The 26,039-nt window shown below is 42.1% G+C and overlaps 1 protein-coding gene across 27 annotated transcripts in view; it reads right to left on the bottom strand.

The window, feature by feature from the left end:
* JAKMIP3 (Janus kinase and microtubule interacting protein 3) overlaps positions 1–26,039 on the bottom strand; it is a 77,544-nt gene that overhangs the window by 41,799 nt on the left and 9,706 nt on the right. For 24 of the 27 annotated variants that reach the window (XM_069863328.1, XM_069863325.1, XM_069863337.1 and 21 more), the window contains 2 exons: positions 7,856–8,057; positions 115–254 (listed from right to left, as the gene is read on the bottom strand). The gene's annotated coding sequence lies outside the window, so the exon portion shown is untranslated. Of the gene's footprint in view, positions 1–114; positions 255–2,596; positions 2,702–7,855; positions 8,058–17,993; positions 18,100–26,039 lie in introns of those variants that run through there. The other 3 variants (XM_069863326.1, XM_069863329.1, XM_069863330.1) reach the window with 3 other exon arrangements.

Here is a 26,039-nt window from a genome sequence, read left to right as displayed (position 1 = left end):
CCCAAGGTACAGATTTTTCCTCAATGTTTCTTTCACACATTGCTTAATTCACACCATAAAAAAATACTTTAAAAGCTTGTTTGGAAAAGTATTTCCAATCTTGTTAATACTAACCTTGTTAATGTGGGTAACAATATTTTTGGATGATGACCTTCAATGCATGGGTTTATTCATCCTGATTCAGTCAAAACCACAACCGAACAGCAATACTCCCTGTCCAAGCACGAGTAAAGAGGCTTAACAGTACAGGGCAGCTGTAATAATAAAATAAAAATAAATAATAATAGTCAAATAACAATAAAACTTAATAAATAATATTAATTAATAAAAAGAAGTAATAGGTCAGCCTGATTTGGATTCTAAGAGCAAAACCTGTATCCATTAGGGAGAAAAGAGCAGACAGAGGAAGCTGCCTTGGGGGTTATGAAAATGGAAATGAAGCTGGGAGAGGGCCAAGAGCATCCAGGGGAAGTGGCTGGAGTTTGGGAATGACTGGGATAACCTGCAGAGAGCCAGGGAAATCAATTTGAACAAGCAGTCACTACAAATCTACCCTAAGTCAGAATAAGATCAGGAAGGCTGAGACTTGGAGTAAGAAGTGGTGGGGGGAAGGGAATAAAATTCCTGACGTTATCACAGTTGACCAAACTGAGGTCGTACGAGCAGTGTTGTTTCTCAGTCAGGCTTGACTCTGTAGCTTTGAAGCTTCTATAAAAAGAAACATGTTTGGTTGGTTAAATCAATAGGAATAAATACAATTTTACAGATATTGCTTGTTAAGAACAATAAACTGGAGTAAGTGTTCTTAGTATTTATGACTCTTGCTTCTTTGTGTAAGGAGATGCCAGGCATCAGTGATCGTTCTGCAAGAGAGGTCTTAAAATCCTCTTTCTTCATACATAAAAAAATGGGGCAGCCTGTAGCCACAGGCACTGAATTGTACCTACTGCAATGAATGAAGAATTTCTGTGCATTACAATTATTTTCTTAAATAATTTGTTATAATGACAGATGCAGTAGGTGGAGTCAGGCTATCTCACAACCTGAAGAAATGAGAAGCAGCATAATGCAAGCTTTTAACTGCTTACATTTGAATGCCAGACAAAAGATAAAATGAATGGTACAGGGATTTTTGACAATAATTTAAATCAGAAAGATCATTTTTGAGTACAATAAAAGAAAGGGCTACAATAATTTTGTGAGTTTTGCTTACAGAAAATAAAACTGAAGAACTGATACAAGTAAACTGAAAGGCTTTTTTTTTTTTTTTTAATGTTATTAGAGAAGTGCAAACCCAGCAGCTGATTTTCTGGGAGACAGAAATGATAATTGTGCAGAGTAGTCAGATACCACGTGCAGGCTCCCGAGGCATCCCTGTGAATCCAAGCAGCAAAAGATCAACCATTTTACTGCCACGTGCTGGTATTTTCTCAGTGAGCTGCTCAGGACCATCATACAGAGGAGAACACCACATCCCCTGGAGACCTAGGGATGTGATGTTTTCTAAGCATAGTTCACTTGGTGGGAATTCTGTTTGAGGTTCATTTGTAGCACTATGTGTCCTCAAACTTTCCGCATTTAAGGTTACAAAGCCATTGAAGAAGATCTGAACTATTATCAGCAAGGTGTTCCCTGCCCCATGAAAGCAGCCCAGGAGGAACTGAACGCCTGCCAGAAGCTGAGGTTGCCCACCCACAGCCAAGCTTTGCTAAGGCTTCACTAACCAAAGCCACCACCTGCACCTGGCACTCAACCCTCCTAGACATCAATGCCAGCAGATGTTCTGTTTTGCAAGCTTAGCTGTGGCTCATGTCCACGTGTCCCACAGTAAGGTTGAGGTGACAAAGGAAAGGCAACGGAACCGACTTTCAGATCTTACAGGCTCCTATCAGTGATGTGTGGGCAAAGAGGGTCATGATGGAAACATCTTCCAGACTGGAATGCTGAAACCTTAATGAGATTTTTCCAGAGAAACATCACCTCCCTTGCCAGTACTTAAAGTAATAAGCCTGCTTCAAAAAGGACTACACAGAAATCAGCTGAGGAACCTTCCAATTACATCTTTAAGGATGAAAAGGGACATAGTGATAAAGCTTGCATGTAGCCAAGAATAATATCCAAGGATTAAAAGATGCAGATAATAGGAGTTGGATCAGCCTTGGTAATGGTCTGTCTGCCCAAACAAACTAATAGCAATGAGACCTGCAGATGAAGAAAAAACTGCTCTGTACACCACGCTTCCCAGCACAAAAACCTGTGGGGTAGGCAGGAAACATTTCTCAGAGGAAGACCTGCAAGAAAGGAGTATGTTTCCCCTTTCTCACGGTAAAAAAATGGGCTACGTTCATTACAGATTTGCTCATAGAGAGTGGGAAGGAGCCTGCAGAGGTGGTGCTTGTGGCAGCCCTTCCATTTGCAGTGAGCACGGATAGAAGCACTGATCAAGAAGTGGCAGCGCCCATCACTAATTCACTCCTGGATACATTAAACTCAGGCCCTGCTGGCAGCAGCTCCCACTAGCCAAGATGCCCTGCATGTCCCTCCTGAAGTGGAAAAGGTATTCACTCAAGGATGACAGAAAAGCAGGTGTCCCCACCTTCATTGAAGTCCCAGCCAAGACCAAAGATGCTTCTGCTTCCCTTCCCAGCAAGATAGGGATCGAGCATCACTGTGCTTACAGACCTGACCTTGTCCTTCCCAGGGGATGAAGAGGAAGGGAGGTCAGCCTAGGATTTCAATAGTTTAACTGTAATTTTGCTTTATTCTATGCAAATTAATATATGATTAGGAAGAATATAAAGAACTTTCGATAATCTACATTAAAGAAAATTCATTGATTTCAAAGACATTACGAAAACAAACTTATGAATCCTATAGGCTCTTGAACTTCAGTATGAAAAGATTTAAGTGTAGTGTGAGCAGTATATATTATTATTGACCGGGTTGATTTGTCTCTGGTAAACCAAGATATATAATCAGACTCACTGCTCACTTGCAAGGACATTGAAGGCAAAACCAGCAAAAAGCAACCATTATCAGTATGTACATCAAAGACTGCAGGTCAGAGAACAAAAGCTTCAATAAACACGTTTCATGAACCATTCACTTCTCTCTGTTTTTTCCACTCCGAAGGAAAACTGCAGGATGGATAAACAGAAGAAAAGCAGGTAGCGGACAGGTACTCACTGACTTACAGTCTGACACACAAGCTGTGATTTGCTCCCTGGGAGCAGATTCTTTATGGCAATATAATTCCTCTGCTGCTGCCTTTTCTCAGGAGGTCTCAGCCCTCTGCACCAAGCACTTTGCCTCCCGTTCTCCCGCCTGGCTCCAACCAGGCAGCATCAATTTCTGGTTTGGGGGTAAGACTGGTGCAGGAAGCAGTAGGACATGTGCAAGGGGGACATGGGGGAGCAGGATCACTTTCTCTTCTGGCATTCCTACGTGATCTAGAGGGGTATGGCTTCCTCATCCTTAAATAGCACATCTTTCAGTGCTGGGCATCACAGAGAATGAAATACTGCCAAGAATGGACACAAGTAAAAAAGAAGAGAACCCCAGATCCTTTCTCCCACCACAGACGACCTCTGGCTGCAGGTACACATCGCACGGATGCAGCCTGCAGCAGATTGCATTAGGAAATAACTGCAGAACCATCTTGGGCCAGGGCCCCCAACCAAAATTTCTCAAATGGCCGGGTCAATGTACAGATTGAAGGCGAAAACGCCAAAGCAATAGTTTTATTTTCAAAAACTGATGATACACACAAAGGCTCCCTCCCATATAGGTCATCCTGCAGACCATAAACAGATTTGCAATTTAGACTCACCGGTCCACTTGATGTATGCTGGGTTGTTATTCCCAGAGATAACAATGGAAAGTCTCACTGGACAGAATAAGATAGGTTTCTAGTGACAACCATAAGCTTCTGCGTATGTAATGGGACTAGCACCATTGCTGGGAACTATGAAAGTAGTTATTTGTTTGATTAAAAGTGTAGGTCTTGTAATACAGAGACAGTGGTGTCTGCTGGTGCATGCCTGTGCACAGAAAAACCATCTGGGGACTGGTGGATACATGCCAGGCTAAAAACGTTTCTCCTAAATACTGGAAGTACAAAATTCCCACAAAAAATGCTCGCAAGCCAACATCATTGTGCTCATTACTGAAGGCAGCAAAGAGAAGGTCTCTCATGCTAGTGAGGGAATGCTAACCTGCATTCCCAGGTTGCTCAGAGCTCTGCTCTGAGAGCTACTAAACACGCTGATGCTGAGGTGCCAAAACTGAGCATAGACCCTTCAAAAGGTCAGTCCTTACAGCTAACAGATCAGCTCAGTGGGACACCAGCACCGTAGCACTGGGCAGTAGTGAGCAGGGAAGTAATTTCCTATAAAATCAATCTTGCCTTTGTAATTTTACATTTTTTTTTGTCTGTGTCTATAAGATACATCATTCGAACAGGACAGAAAGGTCTTCATATTTTTGATTCTGGGAGAATATATTATGCATGTGATTCCTGGCATGCTTGATATTGAAAATAGCATTAATAATGCATCATAAGCTGCCTTTAGCAGGGCTTGTCATTCTTTTACCTCCTGTCTTGCAGTTCAGACTTCAAGGCTAATTGGAAAATATGTTTTCTTTGTAGTAGTTTCTGAAATCAATGTGTTGCCGCACTTAAAAATAAATTAATATATCCCTATCCAGAGTACCAATATTTTAAGGAAAACATAGCTTAAGCAATACACTATCCTTACAAATACTGAAAATTTCAAATGTATGATACAGCCTTGTGAACATTCCTGGTTTATATTTTTGTCAAATTGGTATAAATAACCAGTTTAGACAAAGCTTTTTGAGTCGCTGGTGCATCTCAAAGTATGATTGAAAGAAAATGCAGTACTATCTATGACCAAGTTCCCCCTTCCTCGTGTGTGGGAGCCCTCCTTGACTAATCTCATTTTTTTCATTTAGGATTTCAACAGTCTATATGTCTGAAGGCAAGAAAATGGGTTTGCCTCTGAAAAAGGTATTTCATGCTAAGCCCGAGTGCTCTGGCAATGTAATCTCCTCACATCCTGCTGTTGTGGGGTTTTTCCTGCATAGACATTTGTCACAAACAGTGAATTATTAACTCGGCTGCAGCGTGAGGAGAAGAAAATCTGTTGGAAAGTACACGGAAAAAGACTTGCAAGTAGCAAGCCTTGAAAGCACTCAGATCAAGAAATAATTGCCAAGACACGTATTGCTGTGTACATATGGTTACGTTGGGTATTTCCTGTATACATCCCACAAGGATTTTTTCCTCTGTGCTGTTTAAATAACGATTAAATTGAGTCTAGTTTGATAAAACATCTTTTTTTTTAATACAGCAAAATGTGGGTAACTCTACACAAACTTCTAAAAGGAACATACCTGTCTTGATCACGATTTTGCTGAAATAGTTTTGGGTTCAGAAGCAAACTTCTACCTAAAAGGAGGTTGTGGAGAGGAGGGAGCTGGGCTCTTCTCCCAATTGACAGGGGACAGGACGAGAGTGAATGGCCTCAAGCTCCTCCAGGGGAGGTTTAGGCTGAACATTAGGAAAAAATATTTCATGGAAAGGGTCACTGGGCACTGGAACAGGCTGCCCAGGGAGGGGGTTGAGTCCCCTTCCCTGGAGGTGTTTAAGGCACGGGTGGATGAGGTTCTGAGGGACATGGTTTAGTGATTGATGGGAATGGTTGGACTTGATGATCCTGTGGGTCTTTTCCAACCTGGTGATTCTATGATTCTCATCAAAATTAGCAGAAGACATTAGCCTAAGACCAGGTACACAGGATGCTCAGTCAGAATGCGAAAGGCTTGTGCCCAGGTCCCTACTTTTAATCGAGTGCCATGCTCACTGGAAAATAGCATCTTGTCTCAAATATTTCCACTCTAATCAGAACAACCATGCACTACCATAGTAAATCCCTCACGGACTACCCATATTGCAAAGTTAACGAACTCCTTTACTAACAGTTTAGAGCAAATCTCCATTTCCGTAAAGCAAAAAAAATCTGTAACTGACCAAACAGCGTTTCCCAGTGTGAAATAGGTTCTGAAACATATATTTGATGAAATAATATCTGATTTAAGTGAAAAATAACAAATGCCCCCTCCCCCCAAACCCCACCATAGTGATGAGTCTCTGCAGATGGAAGTCTAGCCAAAGTTTCACTTAGGATTAGATCAATTCCAACAACAGCTTTAAACAGACACATGTCAAATCCTGACTGACCTGAATTTCTCCTCAAAGATTAATCCTTCAACCATAGTTACATTTAACTCATTGATTGGCGGACTGTGTTTATGAAACCCAAGCAAAATCCTGTACCTTTTAAGCTATACATTTGTAGCTTACATAGGTTCTTATATGCAGGCTTACTGTGTGCATGGTTACCTGTTTGCATCACACACACATATATCTAAAATCCCATCCACTGAGTTTTCATCATAAGTTTCAGCTGGTTTGTTGCATTTTTTTTAAAATGCAAGACATAGTTGGGTGTCAGTTATATGAATAGTTAATGGTTTACAGTAAACCAGAAGAGATTAATAGAATTTCAGCCCTGGAAGATATAATTGCTACTAAATCTCAACATGTATATTTTAACAGCACAAGTTCAATGTCACCCAAGCACACCACCTGCTTAACTTTTCCATCTCTTAAGGCTAAACTGCAGAAAGTGAAATAACTGATTCAAAACAGTGGCTTTTACATAGGAAGCTAATTTCCATTTTTTCCTCAGACAGTCAACAACATTTAAGGCACAAAAATACACTGGAGTTCTTGTAATAATATCACAATAGCACAACTCTCCAAATTCTCAGCTAAACTGGGGCGATTCAGAATAAGTTCACTGATTCGTGGAAGATTATTAGCAAGGAATGCATTTCAGATTTAATTCCGTCAGTTTAATATTGTGCCATTCCATTATCTTGAGCACAAACAAACTGTTCAAGTAGTGCCATCCATTTTCCCAAGTAATTCATGCCTGTATAATTAACTACAATCAACCGTAACACAGATGGCATCGTATGATCCAAAAGCACTTTATGGAAACCTTTTAAGCATATTATTAACATCTCTAAATAACTATTTAATGCTACTTCTCCAATCCTTTTCTGCACGAACACACAACACAGCTGGATTTGAAAGTGGAAAAGGCAGTATTTACTGCAACGCTGTTATAAAAGATTTAAAGTTCTTGGATTTATTCAATTTATAAATGAGCTAGAAAATAACAGACTCTACTGTGGCAACAAAAACATCGCCTTTTAGATTTCAGAATTAATACTGATATCCAGAATGAGTCATCCTATCAAACTCAGCTTTGAGGAACTGGGCAGCATGGAAGGACACTGATGGGAGGAGGAACCTTTCTTTAGGCTGACCATGGTTATCCAAATAGATGTTTGTATTTGACAGGGTTTATTTTTTATCTTTGTAAATCACAGAATCACAGAATCACTAGGTTGGAAAGGACCCATTGGATCATCATGTGTGCCCAGCTCCAAACTAAAATAATAAAAAAACCCCTACACTTGACAGCCACAGACAAGAACTTGAATGGAGAGTCAACTAATCTCCCAAATGAAGACAGCTGCAAGTTGTTAGATGCCCATCAAGGTCTAATGAAAATCTGCTCTTTCAGCTCAGAAAAAAACTGGGGATCACATTATAGGAGTTCTGATTTTTCATTAAAGGTTAAAACCTTTTCTTGACAGTTGCTGAGACTAATTTCAGCCCATATCTGACCATCTACTTAATAATGAGCATGTTCCTTGACCCATAAACTCATTTGGAAAGAAAACAAAAATATAATTAAACCAAGAGTTGGAGATTTATTGTGTTGATGCTCCAGGTAGATGGGCTACAGTACCCACCGAAGATGACAGTGCTGGGGACTAACACCATTCCTCTCCCACAAACATCTGCTTGATGAGGGTAGTCCTGGTTGGGGCTGGAGGTCCAAAATCTCATGGAATCAAGTGTGAGCCCTCCAGCATGATGTCAGATGGGAAGATGGTCCCTGGGAAAGACCAAGAGAGCTTTAGGTAAATTCTAGTGAAAGGGAGATCTTTTGCATTACAGTAACTGAAGAGACAACACGCTGTTCTTCACGCTGCATGAGCTCCTGACAAGAACATTGCTAGAGAAGATAAAGCCAAGAAATGTATTCAATTTAGAGATAACAAATAATAAAAAAAGAGAAGCTGTTCAAATATCACATTACTATCACTTAATGTTTAGTGCTCAGTATCACACCATGGGGCTTCTTAACATTTGAAGTGGGCAGCACTAAACAAACATGACGTGTGAGAACTGGGAGCAGGGTGGGAAAACCATAATGAACATTGCAATCATTCACATGTCTTGTCATAAAATTAGCTGGAATTATTTTAGGTACATGGATTTCTATTAGACAATAACATCATAGCCTGTGGAAAAGAAACAAAAAAAACTCAACAAACCAGTTCTGGAAATTATTATGTGCTCTGGGGGTTATTAACTCAGCCTTATATTCCTTCCTGAAGGAAGCAGGCAATTCAATATATCAGAGCTCCACAGGATTCAGTGAGAGCAGTGCTTTTTAATTACTGGTATTCATCCACGTACTTATACAATTTCTCATAACAAATTTGGAGACAAGACAACAGTACAAGATTTTGTCTTCTTAAAAGAAGAGCTGGGAGAAACACTTAATAGGTTTAAGCTATACACCGATACAAAAGACAATACAAGAGTGTTACTACTGTCAGTTTTAGTTAAAAAACCAAGGTTTTCACAATTCAGAGTAGCAGTACTAAGCTGAAGTAGCACTAACTTCAGCCACAGCAAGTCATCGTCATTCTGTAGAACTGTGTCTTCCTGCTGCTCTGTGGCAGCTACAGCAGGTGGATTTACTGAATGTAAAGTTATACAAGTAGCTTGGGTCCAATCGAAAATAACTTTAGGCATGGGATGGGCCAGGCATTACACTTGAAGCTACAAAGATGTTTGATGGTATCTAAAACACCTCCTGATCATCTCAGCAAAAGGTCAGCAGCCCTACCAGACAACACTTCCCTCCACAGCATCTCTATCTCACACATGTTCTGGACAAATTCTCTATTAAAAGAATTACTAAGAGACTCCGAGAAAAGGAAATAAAGCAAACGTTCAGTTATTTGTAAAGCTTGCTCAGGAGATCAGAACTGCAGTATTTAACTTAGATACTTCCCTACAAAATAACATTAATCTGTTATTTCTATATACAACAGAAAAGCTATTGAATTTACCACTAGTACTCTTAGCGACACATCACCATTTAATATAAATTGCCGCATATCTAATTATTTCATAAGTTTTCAGAGGTTTCAGGATTCACCCAATAATTATCATGTCAGCAGTCTCTTTTCACAGCTAATAAACATCATTATGAAACCAGAAGTCAAAATATCTAGCTCATTGGTACCACCCATTTCCAGTTATGCAGTGAATAAAATACATGTTAGGAGAAAATACAGAAATATTTAGCAAGCAGAAAAGGATTTGAAAAAAGGAAAATGTATCATCAGCCAACTTCATACAAGAGCCCCAATACATCTTTAGAAAGAACGCACCTCTGCAATGAGTAAGGATGCTAGAAAAAAAAATTATGCTGTTGGGAGCAGCCATAGCCTTTTGCAGCCTTGCCAACGTTGAAAACAGAATCTTTCCATCTGTCCCACTGGGTTATGAATGAGGCACCCAGGCCAAGATCCACTTAAATCAGTAGGAAACTTTCCATCCACTGTAATGATCTAGTCATTAATACACTCGGAAGTCAAAAATAAGTGCCTAAAAGCCATCTCTCCAGACCTTCAATTTAAAAGCAAAAGATTGTCTCTTCAGAGATAGGCCAAACTGTTGATGGTGTAAAACACTGGAGAACAGGAGAGTGCCAGTGAGGCATAGGAGCCAGGGAGGTGATGCACTGACGTGCTGATCCCAGCACAGAAATAGGATATACCGCCCAGCACCTCTCCTCCAGGCAGGGGCAGATAATTCACCAGTCATCCCAAGGTTACAGCTTTCATCCTAACAATCTTTTCTAGTTTCCAGGAGCAGAGGGATGACACTCCAAGCTGGACGCAAACCACAGGAGTCTCACTTTGCCCACTCATCTCTAGGTCAAGCACAGTGAAAAGTTAGGAAGAAGCAGAAAAGTAGTCAAGGAGACAGAGGATGGTAGATGGTCGAGTGCTTTGAGGAAAAACACTGTATAAAGTTTTCAGCATAACACTCAACCCTTAAAACATTGAATAAGATGAGGGGGGTTTTCTACATGACCATGAAAAATATTGCTACTTTGAAAGATTTTTACATGTGAAAGCAAATTAATGCATAGCCATGGCTGTACCCAATACAATTAAGATAGTGTCCCTTTGATGACCTTTTTCATATTTGCTGTTGGTACACACAGGGTCCAACCCCATTAAACATTTTTTGGTAAACAAACTGTCAGCTTGGAGAGCAGAATTCAGACACACTGGTGTAAATCCCAGTCTGACCCAGGCACTGAGGTGTATAAAGACCCTACTGACACTTGTGCTATGAAACAAAGTCTAAACCAAGAACCAACAGACCCTACAATCCATGACAATTATCAAGGTAATCAGTATTTACATAGAAAGGGAGAAGTACTCAAATTTTATCCGATTAAGTACTCATAAAGAAAAGTTCTGCTTTTAAAATCAAAACAAACAAAAAAACCCAACCCAGCCCATGGAAAATGGGTGAATGAAACAGAAATATTACAATATCTTGCAATAACAAAGCTCTTTCTCAAAGGAGAAGCAAGGCAACAACTAGGAAGGAAAATGTCAAAGGAAAGAACACACTCAAGAGCTAGAAACGCTGGGTGTGGCATGAAACAAACCCTCATGTCTGTGAAGGTTATAACCATGTAGGTGCCATGCTGAGGATGATATACAGATACAGCAGTGTTTGATGCTGACCTTGTCAAGGTGATTTCTGTTAGTAGGTGCCTGTGCATTAACCAGATGTACATGGCTGAGATTTTTTAAGCTATAATCTGATTTTTTAAAGCTGATTTGATCTGAGATGCCGCATCAACCTTTCTAGTCAATTTGCTTGGCATGCAGATATCCTCTTCTCTGTAGTTTCACAGAACAGATCAGTAAGGGGGGGTAAGACTTCCTTGCAACATGACAAAACCAGACTCATTCTTAAGTAGTTCAGGCTTTTATAGGGGGTAAAAAGAGCAAGGGTAGTTTCAACATCACTTCAACATTTGACGTCAAAGCATCCATTCCTATAGGAAAGTTATATTTGACACAAGAGCTCTATATTTGTTTTTTGATCAAGACTAGCAGCCAGAAGACAGGCTGGCTTTCACAGAAAACCAGTTGGTATACAGTGTCATACTCAAGGTATACTTTCAACCAGTAACAAGCATAACAAACTGATCCCTCTAATGCTACCTTAAATGTGGTAAGGCTTACATCGAATATAAAAATAATCAGATTTTTTTAAAAATTAAAAATAATGGAATTAACAACTCTGAGGGCAGAACACTCTAACTTCTGTGACATTTCTCATCCCATGCACACACACACACACACTTCGGTTTAGTGCATTATAGAGCCTCCTGCTACCAGGACCAAGAATGACAAACTACATAGAAGATTAAATCTCCAACAGCAGCACAGGACTTGCGTGGCCACTGCCTGCCTACAAAAGACATCTAGGGACCAAGATACAAATTATATTATTTTTTTAAACTACAAAACCCCATATTGCAATAGCACCTGTGCAACTGCTCTCATAAGAGTTTAAAGTGACTGTTGAAAACTGAAGAGCAACTTTGAAAGCTCTCCTGATCTTTGCTGCTTGCCAGCCATGAGGTTGCAAAGGCCAGGCTCTTGGGCAGCACACTGGCACCAATATCAGTTGGCACCCACAGAGCTGAAATTTGGGCCATTTTGCTGGTTCTGCTACAGGACAAACCAGGGGGAAATCTCAGCATATATATAACTATATGGAAAGTCTCTCATTTCTCTATTAGAGGGGGGAAAAGGAGGAGGATGAGGACCTTGTCATCTGCTCACGCTCTCTGCTGTGTCACTAAAATTGTCTTCTTGGAGTTCACTTTGGTGGCCAAGTCACTCATTCCCAAGTCACATCTTCCTACAGCACTGCCTGCTGATGTCTTCTTTCCAAAGAACTTCCTCTCAGGCACATATGTCCCTCTCAGGCTTGTTCAGACAATTCGGAAAAGTGCTAGCCTGGCTTTTCATTGTGAAAAGTGCCACATAAAAGAACCAGGAAAACAGTCTCACAAACATCTCCGTTTCAGATGGGAAACAGCTACAGAGCAGCTCTTTCCTAGCTATTTATTTAGTGTGGCATCTGGATAATCTGGGATTTGAATTCAGGATTTTCCAACCTTTCAGCCCTCTGGACTTACTCCTTCAGAGAAATTTGCTTCTCTCGTGGGTCGCACTACACTGATCTTTAGCTAAGAGGATGTGTCCATCTGGCTTCTGACTTTCTAGCAGATCGTTGCTCTTAAAGGCAGGGAGCAGCCGGCACTGGGAATGGAGGAACCAGATTCTGCCAGCAAGAAACCAATTGGGATGCCCAAGGGCACAAGAATTGCTCCCTGTTGGGGTCTGCGTCCCTAGCAACTGCTGGCATCACATCCAGCAAGTTCTCTAGCATCAGCAGAGGTTGGAACTCCACATCTGCAAAGACCCAGGAGACTGGAGATAGGCAAAATAATGCACAGCAATAGCTGTGGCTGCTCTGCTCCTGGGTAACCCAAATTTCTTAAAGTTTGGAGAAAAACAATATGTAAAAACTGTGCAAACACACACAGAACAAAAAAGCTGTGAGAGAAGTCCATGCCGAAGCAGACACGCTGATGCTCCTGTGACCACCTGCACTTGTCAGCGGGCAGGGGGGTTTCACTGCCCAAGATGTGAGCTGCATGTGGGCTCAATGACCTCAATGAAACCTTGCACGTAAATGTGTAAAGGCTGTGAGAACGTAAATCTGGATCTCAGTTTCACAGCGTTCGCTTAAGGATTGGATGCTCACGTAATTAACTGCTGAAGAAGATTTAGTAATGTGATGTGTAAGAAAGTCTAGTCACGGATGGGCTTAGAAACAAAGGAGGAATTACTTCTAAAAGGGGGAGATTCACAGCTGTGAACAACAGCAAGGGCTGACAGTGTTTGATATTCTGCTAGTGAGCTGTAAAAAAAAGCAAAGGCTAAGATATCAAAATCTACTGATAATAGAGGATTATATAGGTCAATCAAAACAAGAGAGGAATATAAAACAAGAAAACAGAAGAAGAAAATAAAATAATAACCTCGAAGTAGAAAATTAGGTAACTAAGCAACATGAAATTCAATATGGGAAAGCACAAGATAGTCTATATTTAAAGATACAGCTTGACGTATCGTGCACACAGTGATTTAGAAGGAAAATCAAGTCATCACTGAGGACATCTGTTGTGTATGAAACTAGGTAAATAAGAGATTATATGGTAATAGCAGGAGATGAGAAATAAGATGAAAAGCATTATTAAGTTGCAGGAAGGTAAGTGGTAGGTACTCATTATTACACTCATATTTATCTAAAAAACATAATAGGTACAACCAAGTTATAAAAGAATTGGGATATGTGGTTTTTTTGAAGAGACATTAAACAGGCAGTTATAAAATGATTGATACTGTGTAGGCAAAAGGGATGTTTCATTTACTTTTTCACATTAACGCAAGAACAAGAAGCCACCATGGGGGACATTGACAGGAGGCAGTTATACATATTTCTCAGTGCAAAAATGAATCTTCCATTTTTTGATCACACACCACAAACCCTGGCAGCAGTTCTCGGTCATTCTGCAGCTCCTAGAGTCAAACCACCACAGGCCAAATACAATGGAGGAAAGAAGTGCTGCCACTGTAAGTTCCAGGGTGCAGGGTGACAGCAGCAGAACTAGCAGCATCCAGCCCCAACACCGTCTGTTAACAGCATTTATAAAAGGTACAATAGCAACTCTACTGGTAGTCTCCTTGGGTTCAGTTTCAGTAACTAAAGTTGTAGCAAAACAGGTTTTGCTGCAAATGCTTCCCAAGTACTGTCAAGAGCAGAAATTTATCGCTCCAAAACCTTTGCTTTTAATATACATCACACAAATCCTTTACAAACGAGGCACTACAGCATCTCCTGAGCTAGCATGGGGTTAGCAATGAAGCCTCTGCTACACCAATCACAGAACATCCTGCAATATAAGTTCTCCAAGGTGACTTGCTATAAACAGTAAAGCAGAATATGGAGAACCCAACGATATTTGCAGCTATAGCACCTACATCAGCCCAGAAAGGCACAGATTTAGGAGATCCTTTCTTCCGGAATCTATTATGGCTTTTGCATACTTTGACTTTGGAAGGATGCTAAAAGAAATAAAAGAGATATCATTAAAATTATACAGCCCATCTTTGTAGAGCACAGGGATTGTTGGTGGTGGAGTTTTAATTAAAAGGTGTGTAGTAAAAAAGACTGCAGTTTCACTTTACTTTCAGCCACATATAATTAGTAAAATGCAGCTTCACTTCTCATAACTGGCTATCATTTCTACACAGCTCTGAACGTGCTATTAGACTTCCACATGGCTTCACTTCTTTAAAGCACTCTCCCTATATAACCAAGAGTTCTCAAAAAAAAAAAAAATAACAGTGAACACAAAGCTTAAAGATGCTCCATCTGCAGCCTCCCTCACCATTTCAAATCAGACTTATTTCACACTTAGTTCTACCTCTCACCCACCATGGATGAAGCATGACCAGCTCCAGTTCATCTCCAATGCTCTTAGATGGGCAATGGCCCCTCTAACCCAAGCTGACTGTGGAGCCCGTACAGGATAATATTCTGTTTTATTACTGTCTATAAATAGGAACCGTCTAACCATGGTGCAATGGAGAATACTGTGAGATTGTCTTCAATTCTGGTAGTGCCTCACCTTAATCTCAGCTTGAATAAGTGCATGTTACAGTGCTAACATGTTTCTACTTCCATTTTTAAGCTTTTGTTCAATTAAATCACCCAACAGAAAAAGTATTATGTTACAGCATCTTTGCATCCAGCAGTACAGGAGCATCCCAGCTGCTGTTGAGTTGGCTCAGTTGCCTTTCTGGCCTCCAACTAGCACTGACATCACCTCAGCATTCCCCATCCAGATTCAAAGACTTGTAGACACTCAGCATAGCATTTTAAAATGTTCATACTAAAATCTCAGATGTTGTACTCAAGTACAGGCTGGATGCACATTTCTATTTTGGGCCCTGGATCTCCATGACAAAGCAGAGAATGTGAATATGAACATGGTTTACACGTATTTTAAGTCCACTTTGTTTTGACAGGCTGACAGAAGGGAGCACCATGTGCACAGACACAGGCTCAACATTGCCCTGAATCAGGCTATAATTAGCAAAGAATTAAAATATTTACATGGCCATAAAGAACGTGTACACTATGTCCAAGACAATATTTTTTTTCCTTGACAACTGTTTGCTACTGCAGTATAATTAAAATGATGACATTGTTCCTACTGAAGCCAGTGGCAAAATCCTCCCCCTCAGTGTGCACAAGAAAATAAATAATGTCATATTATGAATGTAACAGCCCCACAGAATGGGAGGAGGAGTGCACCCATGTGACACAGATGCTGTCAGGCCATGCAGACTCATCCACCCAGAGCTCCATGCGCCCCTTCTACAACACCATTCCCAGCTCCTCCAGCAGTGGGCAGCTTCATGCAAGGCCCTACACACTGCTCTGCCTTTGCTTTTACTAAAATTAATCAGCTGTTAAAAAACAAAAAAAAAATCAAGTCTAGGAAGTTCATTTTTACAGCAAAATATACAAAAAAACCCTGCCTCTGATGAACTCCCAGCCAAGGTTGTGGCTCCTAGTTCAAAATAGGGTGTGACCTCTATCCCACAAAGCAGCACTGCATTTCCCATTTAGATTCAGACTTTCTTTGCACAAACTGCATCAAGCAGGGTGAGGGCAACAATTAGGACTGAACCAATGAGGTGTCTTGGCCCTTCCATTTAATATTTGCCCTTCTTTCTTTTAATTTCTGTATTGAAATCATGGTTTCTTCTTTCATCATGCTTTGTGTAAAAACCAGTAGGACCAGACAGACGTCCTGGTGAGACAGCCCAGGAGCTGACCCATCTGGGTGAGGGGGAGAGGAGAAGGAGCCCAGGGGCTCAGGGATGAGGGAAAGGAATCTGAGAGGAGAGGTGTCACCAGCTTTGCAGAGGGGAGCAGGCACAGAACAAGTGAAGGAGCCAGGTGATGCTGATGGGCAGGCACAGAAGATGTACTGCATCCCACCAAGACCAGATCTGGATGCAAGGCAGAGACCTGGATGGGAAACAGAAGTGGAGCTGGTGGGAGAAAAACTGTAGATTACATGGGAGAAAGAGTAGACGTGCAGGTTTCCACAGTGCAGCAGCCACAGTAACGTTTGTTTGCTTTTCCAGACGCTCACTTGGGATCTGGACAGGTTACAGCCCCGCTGCCTTGCTGCTCTTCTGCCTGGAAAATGCAGGAGCTCAACACATCTCTGCCATACCCTGTGCTAATGCACATGCAGGGTAGCAACTTTTGCTCCTGCCCTTGGGAGATGGCAGCTCACATTACTGTGTCCTGCGCAGCAGATAGGAAGTTTGAGCTGGGCCTGTGCAGCAGCAAAATCCCAGCACCTAGAGATATTTATAAGCTTTTTATTTACGTCTTAAATAACTACTTAAAAGTACATGGAAAACATATTCAGTCAGAGCATCTTAAATTCAATATTTGCTTTTGAATTGTTGGACTCGATGATACGATGGGTCTCTTCCAACCTGGTTATTCTATGATTCTATGATATAAATCTACAATTTGCAAGTGACCACAAATTAAATGTCCACTTACATATTTGAAACAGCCAAAGATTATTTTTCTGTCTAGATAATACATACCTTAGCAGCAATTCAGCGAAACCAGAATTGCTTTCAAATGTCAAATGCTACATTTTAACGGTGATCAGCAAGTGTTCCTGTGGCCCTGTACTACGTGCAGCTTCTCTGTTGTAAGAAAGCCTTGCTGGCTTTTCTCCAACAACTAGGACTCCCTCCTCCCCATATAAATTCCCACTCTGGATTTGACACCCAGTTCTGTAGATCAAAAATGATGAAAAAGCTTCAGAAAGCAAACCACTGAAACACAGTAAAGAACCAAGTATAAATAAAACTGTTACAAATAAACAACAGTGCAAAGCCTGGAAAAGTACCAGGCCTTTGCCACAGAGAGATTTATAAATGTGAGGAAAGCAGAATAGATTCGGGACATTTAGAGAGGCTGCTCAAACAGAAAATCATTAGTTGCTTTACTGCAAAGTACATACATACAAGCAGTGGAGGAAGCAATGACCTGGCTACCCATCACCTCACTATTCAATCTGTGAGAGGAAAAACAAACCAGAATTTTCTTTTTCATCCAGGAGAAAGCTTTACAGTAATGCTGGAAAGAATTTCCTGCCCAATAAACCCACTCCGTGTGCTGCTGCCCCTCCTGTTCCCTACCAGGCAGGCATGGTCTTCCCTGACAGGCAGTGCTAACACCCAAGCCAGGGGATACGGGAAGATGCGATGCTGCACCCAGAACAAACCCTTACAAAAGCAGCCACAGCGCGTTTCCCGATGAGGGCAGAGTGCAGTCCTACAGAGAGGCAAGGAGCTCTCACCTGATATTTGCTCAGCATTTGCGTTAGAAGAGCCATGCAACCCCAAGCCCTGCAAGACAGGAATGCAACTGTACACTTCTACAGACTGAATTAAACTTACAACATACTTTAATGAGATTTAAAAATCATTTCAGACAAGAAATGCACTTGAGAAGGATTCTGGGCAGCCTTTCTCACCTTTGCTTCAACTTCAGCAGCGCAGCATCTCCCAGCTTGTCACAGCTCCAGCTCCGAGGGGCTGTGACTCAGCAAAGGGAGCAGCTTTTTATTTTTCAGATGGAACTTACCAAACCGTGCCAATATTACGGGGAGGATCTGCCTCCTGGATCGGCTTCTCTGCCAGTCTCTCCTGAGATATTTCCACTGAACCCTCCCCATCTGGTTACGTTATGACAACAGGAAACAGTTTCTTTAGGGAAAAATTGAATGCAAGCCTGCATGGAAATCAGGCTGAGCGAGAAAGAAAAAAGTCCTAACCTCTATCTACGCTGTATTTGAAAGAAAAGGTGGCGTCTTATTATAAGCCTAGGAGTTATGCTGCTCCTAGCCAGACATCCTTAGATCTGCGAGCATCTGTGATGCAGCTGAAGCTCCACAGAGGAACAGCCTCCTGCTAAGATGCCCTCAGGTGAGAATCACCCAGGAGTGAGGCAGTGCTTCTGTTCCTGCCCTGCAATCCCTGCCCACTGAGAACATCCCTCTGGCCCCTTCACAGATACCGATCAGCTAGAGGGTCAGTGGTCACCTTGTACCCCACAGCAGGGCACTGGAGCGTGCAGGGAAAGAACCTGTTATGCCAACCACAGCCCCTGCTCACAAAGCAGATCCTGCTGCCTCCCTCTGCTCTGCAGCGCTGAAACCTCAGAGAAACTCCATCTGGAAATCTCTGCATAGGATTCCAGGCAAGCTGTGCAGACTGAGATCGCTCTCTGTTAGGCTGAGTCTGCGTAAGGCCATGGTACCTCAGCAGCGGGCTGAGACCAATGGGATGAGGTTTAACAAGGCCAAACACCGGGTCCTGCACTTGGGGCACAACAACCCTGTGCAGCTACAGACTAGGAGAAGTCTGGCTGGAGAGCTGCCCGGAGGAGAAGGACCTGGGGGTGTTGGTTGACAGCGACTGAACATGAGCCAGCAGTGGCCCAGGTGGCCAAGAAGGCCAATGGCATCTTGGCTTGTATCAGAAACAGCATCACCAGCAGGTCCAGGGAGGTTATTCTCCCTCTGTACTTGGCACTGGTGAGACCACTCCTTGAATCGTGTGTTCAGTTCTGGGCCCCTCACCACAAGAAGGATGTTGAGGCTCTGGAGCGAGTCCAGAGAAGAGCAACGAAGCTGGTGAGGGGGCTGGAGAACAGGCCTTATGAGGAACGGCTGAGAGAGCTGGGGTTGTTTAGCCTGGAGAAGAGGAGGCTGAGGGGAGACCTCATTGCTCTCTACAACTACCTGAAAGGAGGTTGTGGAGAGGAGGGTGCTGGCCTCTTCTCCCAAGTGACAGGGGACAGGACAAGGGGAATGGCCTCAAGCTCTGCCAGGGGAGGTTGAGGCTTGACATCAGGAAAAAATTTTTTGTGGAAAGGGTCATGGGGCACTGGAACAGGAGGTTCCCTGGAGGTGTTTAAGGGATGGGTGGATGATGTGCTGAGGGGCATGGTTTAGCGACTGATAGGAATGGTTGAACTCGATGATCCACTGGGTCTTTTCCAACCTAGTGATTCTGTGATTCCAGTCTACCGCCCTGGCTGTGCAACCTGCAGCTCTTGTTCTTAAAAAATACCTGTGAACTCCAGCAGCTCAGGAACAGAAAAGATAATCAACATTTTAAACTGCCAAGCTTGTTCCAACGTAAACCCCGATGATCTCTTACACTAACCTAAGCAGTCCAGCTTGTCATTAGCCAACACGTGGCAACACATATTTAGGCACAATAAACTGCCTCCAGAAACACTGAAAATTTACAGCTTCAGGGCAAGTCCAGGGTCAGCCATCCACCAGGTGTGATACACAAACTCAATAACCACCCATCTCATATACGTTTTCCTCTCCCTGTATTGTGTCTGCCAAGGGTATGCTGCTGTATGGCATGCACAGGGTTCCCTTGAGACCCATGGACCCACAGTAGCTCCCAAGCAGGATCTGGGGTCTTCCCAGCACTGCTGTATTGATCCTACAGGATTATTTTTCCTTATTGAAGATGTCCCAGTGCCCCATTGATCCAGATAATGGAGAAATGACTGACTTTACTTTCCCAGGCTTATTTTCAATTTTATTTTTTACTATCTCACTTTAAAACAAAGATAAGAAACTCATTGGCAATTCTACTATAAACTTCACTCAGTAATAATTAGCGAAAGCAAGCACAAGAGAGAAAGCAAAGGCTTTAGGTCAATCCCTGTTTACTTCTGGGCACAGCAAGTTGGGGGTTTTGAGGACAACGCTTAGCGCAGGGAGATATAATCATAGAATAGTTTAGATTAGAAGAGATCTGTAAGATCAAGTCCAACCGTAAGCCTAACAGCTGCCAAGTTCACCACTAAACCACGTCCTTTAGTGCAACATCTACCCATCTCTTAAACCTCTCCAGGGAGGGCGATTCCACCACTTCACTGGACAGCTCATTACAATGCTTGACAACCCTGTTGATGAAGAAATTTTTCATAATATACAGTCCAAAACCCTCCTGATGCAGCTTGAGGCCATTTTCTCTTGTCCTATCACTTCTTACCTGAGAGAAGAATCCAGCACCCACCTTGCTACAACCTCCTTTCAGGCAGTTGAAGAGAACACGGCCTCCCCTCAGCCTCCTTTTCTCCAGACTGGACAGCCTCAGTTCCCTCAGCTGCTCCTCATAACTCTTGTGCTCCAAACCCTCCTCTAGCTTTGTTGCCCTTCTCTGGGCACATTTTGACACCTCAATGGTTTTTTTGCAGTGAAAGGCCCCAACTGAACACAGGGTTTGAGAAGCCACCTCACCAGGGCCAAGGCCAGAGGAACGATGGGTTTCCTACTCCTGCTGGCCACACCATTTCTGATACAAGCCAGGATGCTGTTTGGCCTTCTTGGCCACCCGAGCACACTGCTGGCTCATATTCAGCCGGCTGTCAAGCAGCACCCCCAGGTCTCTCTCTGCCAGGCAGCCTTCCAGTTGCTCTTCCCCAAGCCTGCAGCATTGCGTGGGGTTGTTGTGATTCAAGAGCAGGACCTGCCACTTGGCTTTGTTGAACCCTGTACTATTGGCTTCAACCCATCAACCCAGCCTGTCCAGACTGCTCTGTAAATTCTTCCTTTCCTCAAGGAGATAAACACTCCCACACAGCTTAGTGTCAAACTCAGTGAGGGTGTACTCGATTCACTCATCCAGATCATTGATAAAGATACTAAACAGCCTGGCCACCACAGCAAGACGTGAAAGTGCCTGTGAGCCCAGAGGTACCCTGAGCCCAAGCTCTGCTTCCACTGCTACCAGAGGGAGCTCTGTCCCTATCCACTCCCCGAGACCTGGCCCTTGGAATTTAAAACCATGAGTAAGTACAATTGTTCAGATGAATGATTAGCCGGTTACTATGGCAAACAAAATCTCTAGGTTTACTTCCAGAAACATCTAACCAAAAAGTGCTTGAGAGTTTACCCTGTGATAAATTAGCAAATACGTACTTTAACTACATAAAGCCTTTCCCTACAATTTTTGAATTAGGATCAATGTCATTTACACACAAGGATTTTCTTGGTTTTCTGCCACTCCTCATACAGCTGAATCCAAGTCATACCCTGCAAATCTCAGTGGATTTCATAAAGTTCTTATGGTTACAAAATTTCTGACCATCGGGCTCTTCTGGTACAGGGTACCCAAGCCAAAAATTGGTGCAGGAGATATAAGCATACAATTTTTACATCTCTCTTCCATTATAAAACTGTTTAAATAACTGAAATATTAAAGACCATCAGTTATAGTTTGGCGGGTTTTCACCAGTGAGAGCTTCAAATTATTCTAACAAAAAGCGTTAATTCTGTACATACCATGGTAGAGCCCACGGTTGAGGGACGTGGGGTAAAAGAAAGCATTAACAAGAAAAGCTTCATAAACCACCCAAGACCAGTGCCTTATAAAAAACCTTGTGCTTCTGCCCTGGGGCTGAGTCCTGCTCGCCACCAGGCATTTTTCCAAAGCTGGCACTTTGTCCTTGTGGCCCACATCCAACACGCTGTGTCAGAGATGACACCACAGGGCACAAAGACAGACAAAGGGGATAGCAGGGAGCCTTGAAGGAGCATCTGTCCACAGCAGCACACCACCACAAACATCAAAAGCTATGTACGGCTGCACTGCCATCAGCCCTGTGCTTAGGAGTGACGTTTGCAATGAGAAAAGCAAGAGGTGCCTGTCGGTGATGACAGGACCTTACTGGGAGAGGGAGTGCTGGCTGGGAGCAATGTGCTGCAGAGCCTGTGCCACGGACCCAGTGCTGCACAGGTCAGCGTTACCCGCTGTCTTCAACGACTGCAACATCTGCCTGTAGCCACAGCAAATCTACTGGCTCCATCATCAACATCTGCCTGTAGCCACAGAAAATCCACTGGCTCCGTCATCAACATGTACAGGTCTAACCAACTGTGCAGACAGAAACACTGGCCCAGAGCTGATGCAGTCACTAGCGTAAAATGAGAAATAAAAGGTACAGTTGAGAGCTGTAGAATGATTTAAATGAGAAAATGAGTAAGGAAACATAAGAATAAAATTTTCACGGCATGCAGAAGACCATAAGGTGAATAGTTGAATGAAAAAAAAAAGAAAAAAATCAATATTGCCTGAAGTGCTGCAAAATCACAATTTAAAATAGCAAGACTCAGAACCTATGAAAAGACCACAAGAGCTCTCTGTGCAATCCATTCTTCCTGCCTGGCCGTCCTCCCACTGCAAAAGTTTCTGCTCACAGCTGGTGAACACACTGACCTTCCTTCAAAGTGGCAGAAGGCACCAGTCTGAATCCTTCCACAAAGAGATAATCCCACCAGATGCAGCCCAGTTATCCACTAACAGCAGCAATGTCTCCGAAAGGCAGGGAGAAAGATGGGAGAAAAGGCTGCAACATCTCTATTTCTTCCTCACCGATTTTGTATGCAGTCTGGCTCCTGATTTCCACTGCTTTGTTTTTCTTATAATACCCTTAAAATGGATACAAAATATCTTGTTTTGCACTAAGTAGACATTTTCTGTTATCAAAGTTTGCCTTTCCTCACACTTTTTACCTTCCTGCTTCTCTTTATAGCACAGGTAAAATAAAAAAATATTTGCTTTGACCCACAACTAGACAGTTTTATAGCATGCAGCCATATAGAAGGATAAAAAAATAAGTTTTATCATGAGCTTCTGAAACCCCAAGTATATGTGCCTTATTGCCAGTTGGGAATTTCTGTTCCTTCCCTTCCCACCTCATAGTTCAGAGCCCAAGCTGCAAACAGGTCCTGTCCTTCCCCGTCGGACGAGAAAGCATTGCGTGCTGTGTTACTCGCCAGTGAAATTACTTGGAAGATACAGCCCAGATGAGATGATTTGCAAGGGCTGAGCAAGACAAGCTCAATCCATTTGCAGCAGTAGCATCTTTCTTATTAACCAAACTGAAAGAAACGAGGACTTTCTTCGCTGGCAAATGGGTTTGTAGACAGTAAGATTTTGAAAAAAAATTGTATATTCAGGAACAACTTACCCACGCAGTAGCTTTAAAAAAAAAAAAAACAAACCAAAACCCAATCCCACTCAAATCCCTCCTGATGGGAGCAGCTGCAGTTGCTATGGAGTCCGGGCTGCCTGCAAAGCCATGCCCTGGATGTGCTTTCCTTTATTTCAGACTGTCTTCTGCCTGTCTTGTAACAGACTGTGACTGCATCCCTGCCCTGTGTTTTCTCTTCTCATATTCTCTTTTCTCCGCTGTAGATCAGTAAATTGTATTTACTGAAAGGTCCCAAAGGGCCACAGGCAAAAGGCAATATCTGAAGCACACAGCTACTGCAATGAACTTTGATGACTGAAGAATTTTTATGATGGATTTATTTCTCAATCGTTTCAGTCAAAACATTAAGAAAAATGCATTGATGACTGAAACTGAAATGTTTTAGAATGACATTTGAATTTTTAGAATTGCTTACGTTTAATTAAAGACAAGAGTTTAAAAGCCCTATTTTTAAACATTTTCTTCCAAGAAGAATGCATTTGTGACAAGTGGGAAGTTTGATTCTGCCTGGGAGAGGTTTAAAGGTAGGAAGAATTTTCCCAACAAGGAAAAACATTTCTGGGATTACAGAATCACTAGGCTGGAAAAGACCTTCAAGATCATCAAGCCCAGCCGAACCTGTCCACTACTACATCATATGCCTAAGCGCTTCATCTACCTACCTTTAAATACCTCCAGGGATGGTGACCCAACCACCTCCCTGGGCAGCTATTCCAGAGCCCAATAACAGTTTTGGTGAAGAAATTTTTCCCTAATGTCTAATCTGAACCTCCCCTGGGGCAAGGTGAGGCTGTTCCCTCTCATCCTATCACCTCCCATTCTGGGAGAAGATAACACCCACCTCGCTGAGATGTTTCAGCTGAGCTACTGCATGAACTAGGCCAATAGTGTTCACTGTTGTGTGTTAATATAGGCTGTCCCCTGCCTGGCAGGAGCTTGCATCCAAGGAGCTACGTCTTCAGAGCAAATCCACACAGCACAGAACAGTCTACATGCAATCTGCACTTGATTTGTTTCTTAAAAGAAACATTAAGACACCCAACAGTTGCCTAAAGCCCAGGCAGGACAAGGAATGGGTCTCTTCCTGCTTTAACCAAATCATCTCCAATAGACTGATTTAAGAGGGGTTTGGAGAGGAAAGCTTCTTACTCAACCACAAAGCAGGATATTTGTTTTTCCTGCTGTTGCCAAAGAGAAGAGACGTATAAATTTTGTTCTCCTTTGTCCTTCACCATCTCTGATGACTTAGCAGCAAATGCTAAAAATAAATTTTCATGCTTCATCTTCAAAGTAGACGTGATACAACGCTTAAAAAAAGAACCCCAACCTATATCCCAGAGAGAATATTGCAAATATTTCAGAATCCAAATTAAACTATATGAAGAGGTACTGTGAGCCTGTCAGATGCGATATTTTAGATCCCAGCTTTGGCTATATAAGCTCCTTTCAAGCCCTCTTCTCATGAATGATACAGCAATTAAGACAGACAGACATTTCTGAAAAGCAGTTGAACATAAGGTGCTTATGATTTAGTGCACAAAGGCATTTTTGAAAAACAATGACCTAAAACTGTTACGAGTTGTAGAAGAAATGAAGCACTATTCTAATCTCCAAGGGGCAAGTCAGAGTCATTCAGGTTTTCATTTCCTTCATATCTCTGTTGCTTAATACAGACTTGATACAAAGGTGGTAGGCAGGACACAATGCAAATACAGAAACTGGTTTGAACTTCCATATGAATGCAAAACAGTAATTAAATAAATACACTTTTATAAAAATAATAAGTATTAAGCCAACCTGCATGACTGATGGCCTCAAACTGATGTGGTAAAGCTGACTTTGTCTGTAAATAATATGAAATAATGTCTGAAAATTTTAACTTGCAGTGAGTCAAGCTAGTTTGGAATCCAAAACTCAAGGAAACTTGAGGGACCTTAGCACACACTTGAGTTAATTTAAATAGATGAGTCACATGAATATGAAAAAATTACACATGAAACAATGTTCATAATTACAGCCTTCGACCAACAAACCAAAACTAAGTTTTTTGAAAAGTCAAAGATGAACAAAAGGTGCCATTTTTTAAAATGGTGTTGAAGGTGCTGCATGCTATCACCTATTGTTCCCCGGAGTGCTCACCTAGGAAAAAGAGTCCATTTCCTTTTTCCTCATGTGAGGAAATGTCTCCATTTATATCAGTGAATGTAACAGATGTTATGTTTAAAGTCTTCCGGGCAAAACAGTAATTATTGCTCTTACTAGCGTAAAACATTTCAGGTCTTCACTGTTGATCATAGTGGGGAAAAAGCTTTTTAAGAAATAAAATCAGTTTCTCTTTTGTTTGACTTCCCTTTTCCTAAAGGGTTTATAGCCTTTGTAGAGAGCCTCATATACATCTATATGTGCATATGCATCTCTATAAAAATGAACATATTAAAGGAATTAGGGTTTGGTATGGTATTACTTCATAGATCGATCACAGGTCGTATCCAGT

Source organism: Phaenicophaeus curvirostris, chromosome 9, assembly GCF_032191515.1.
Source record: "Phaenicophaeus curvirostris isolate KB17595 chromosome 9, BPBGC_Pcur_1.0, whole genome shotgun sequence".
In the NCBI taxonomy this organism is placed as follows: Eukaryota; Metazoa; Chordata; class Aves; order Cuculiformes; family Cuculidae; genus Phaenicophaeus; species Phaenicophaeus curvirostris.
Note: the sequence above shows the minus strand (reverse complement) of the source record. Positions and strands in the feature narration are given on the sequence as shown.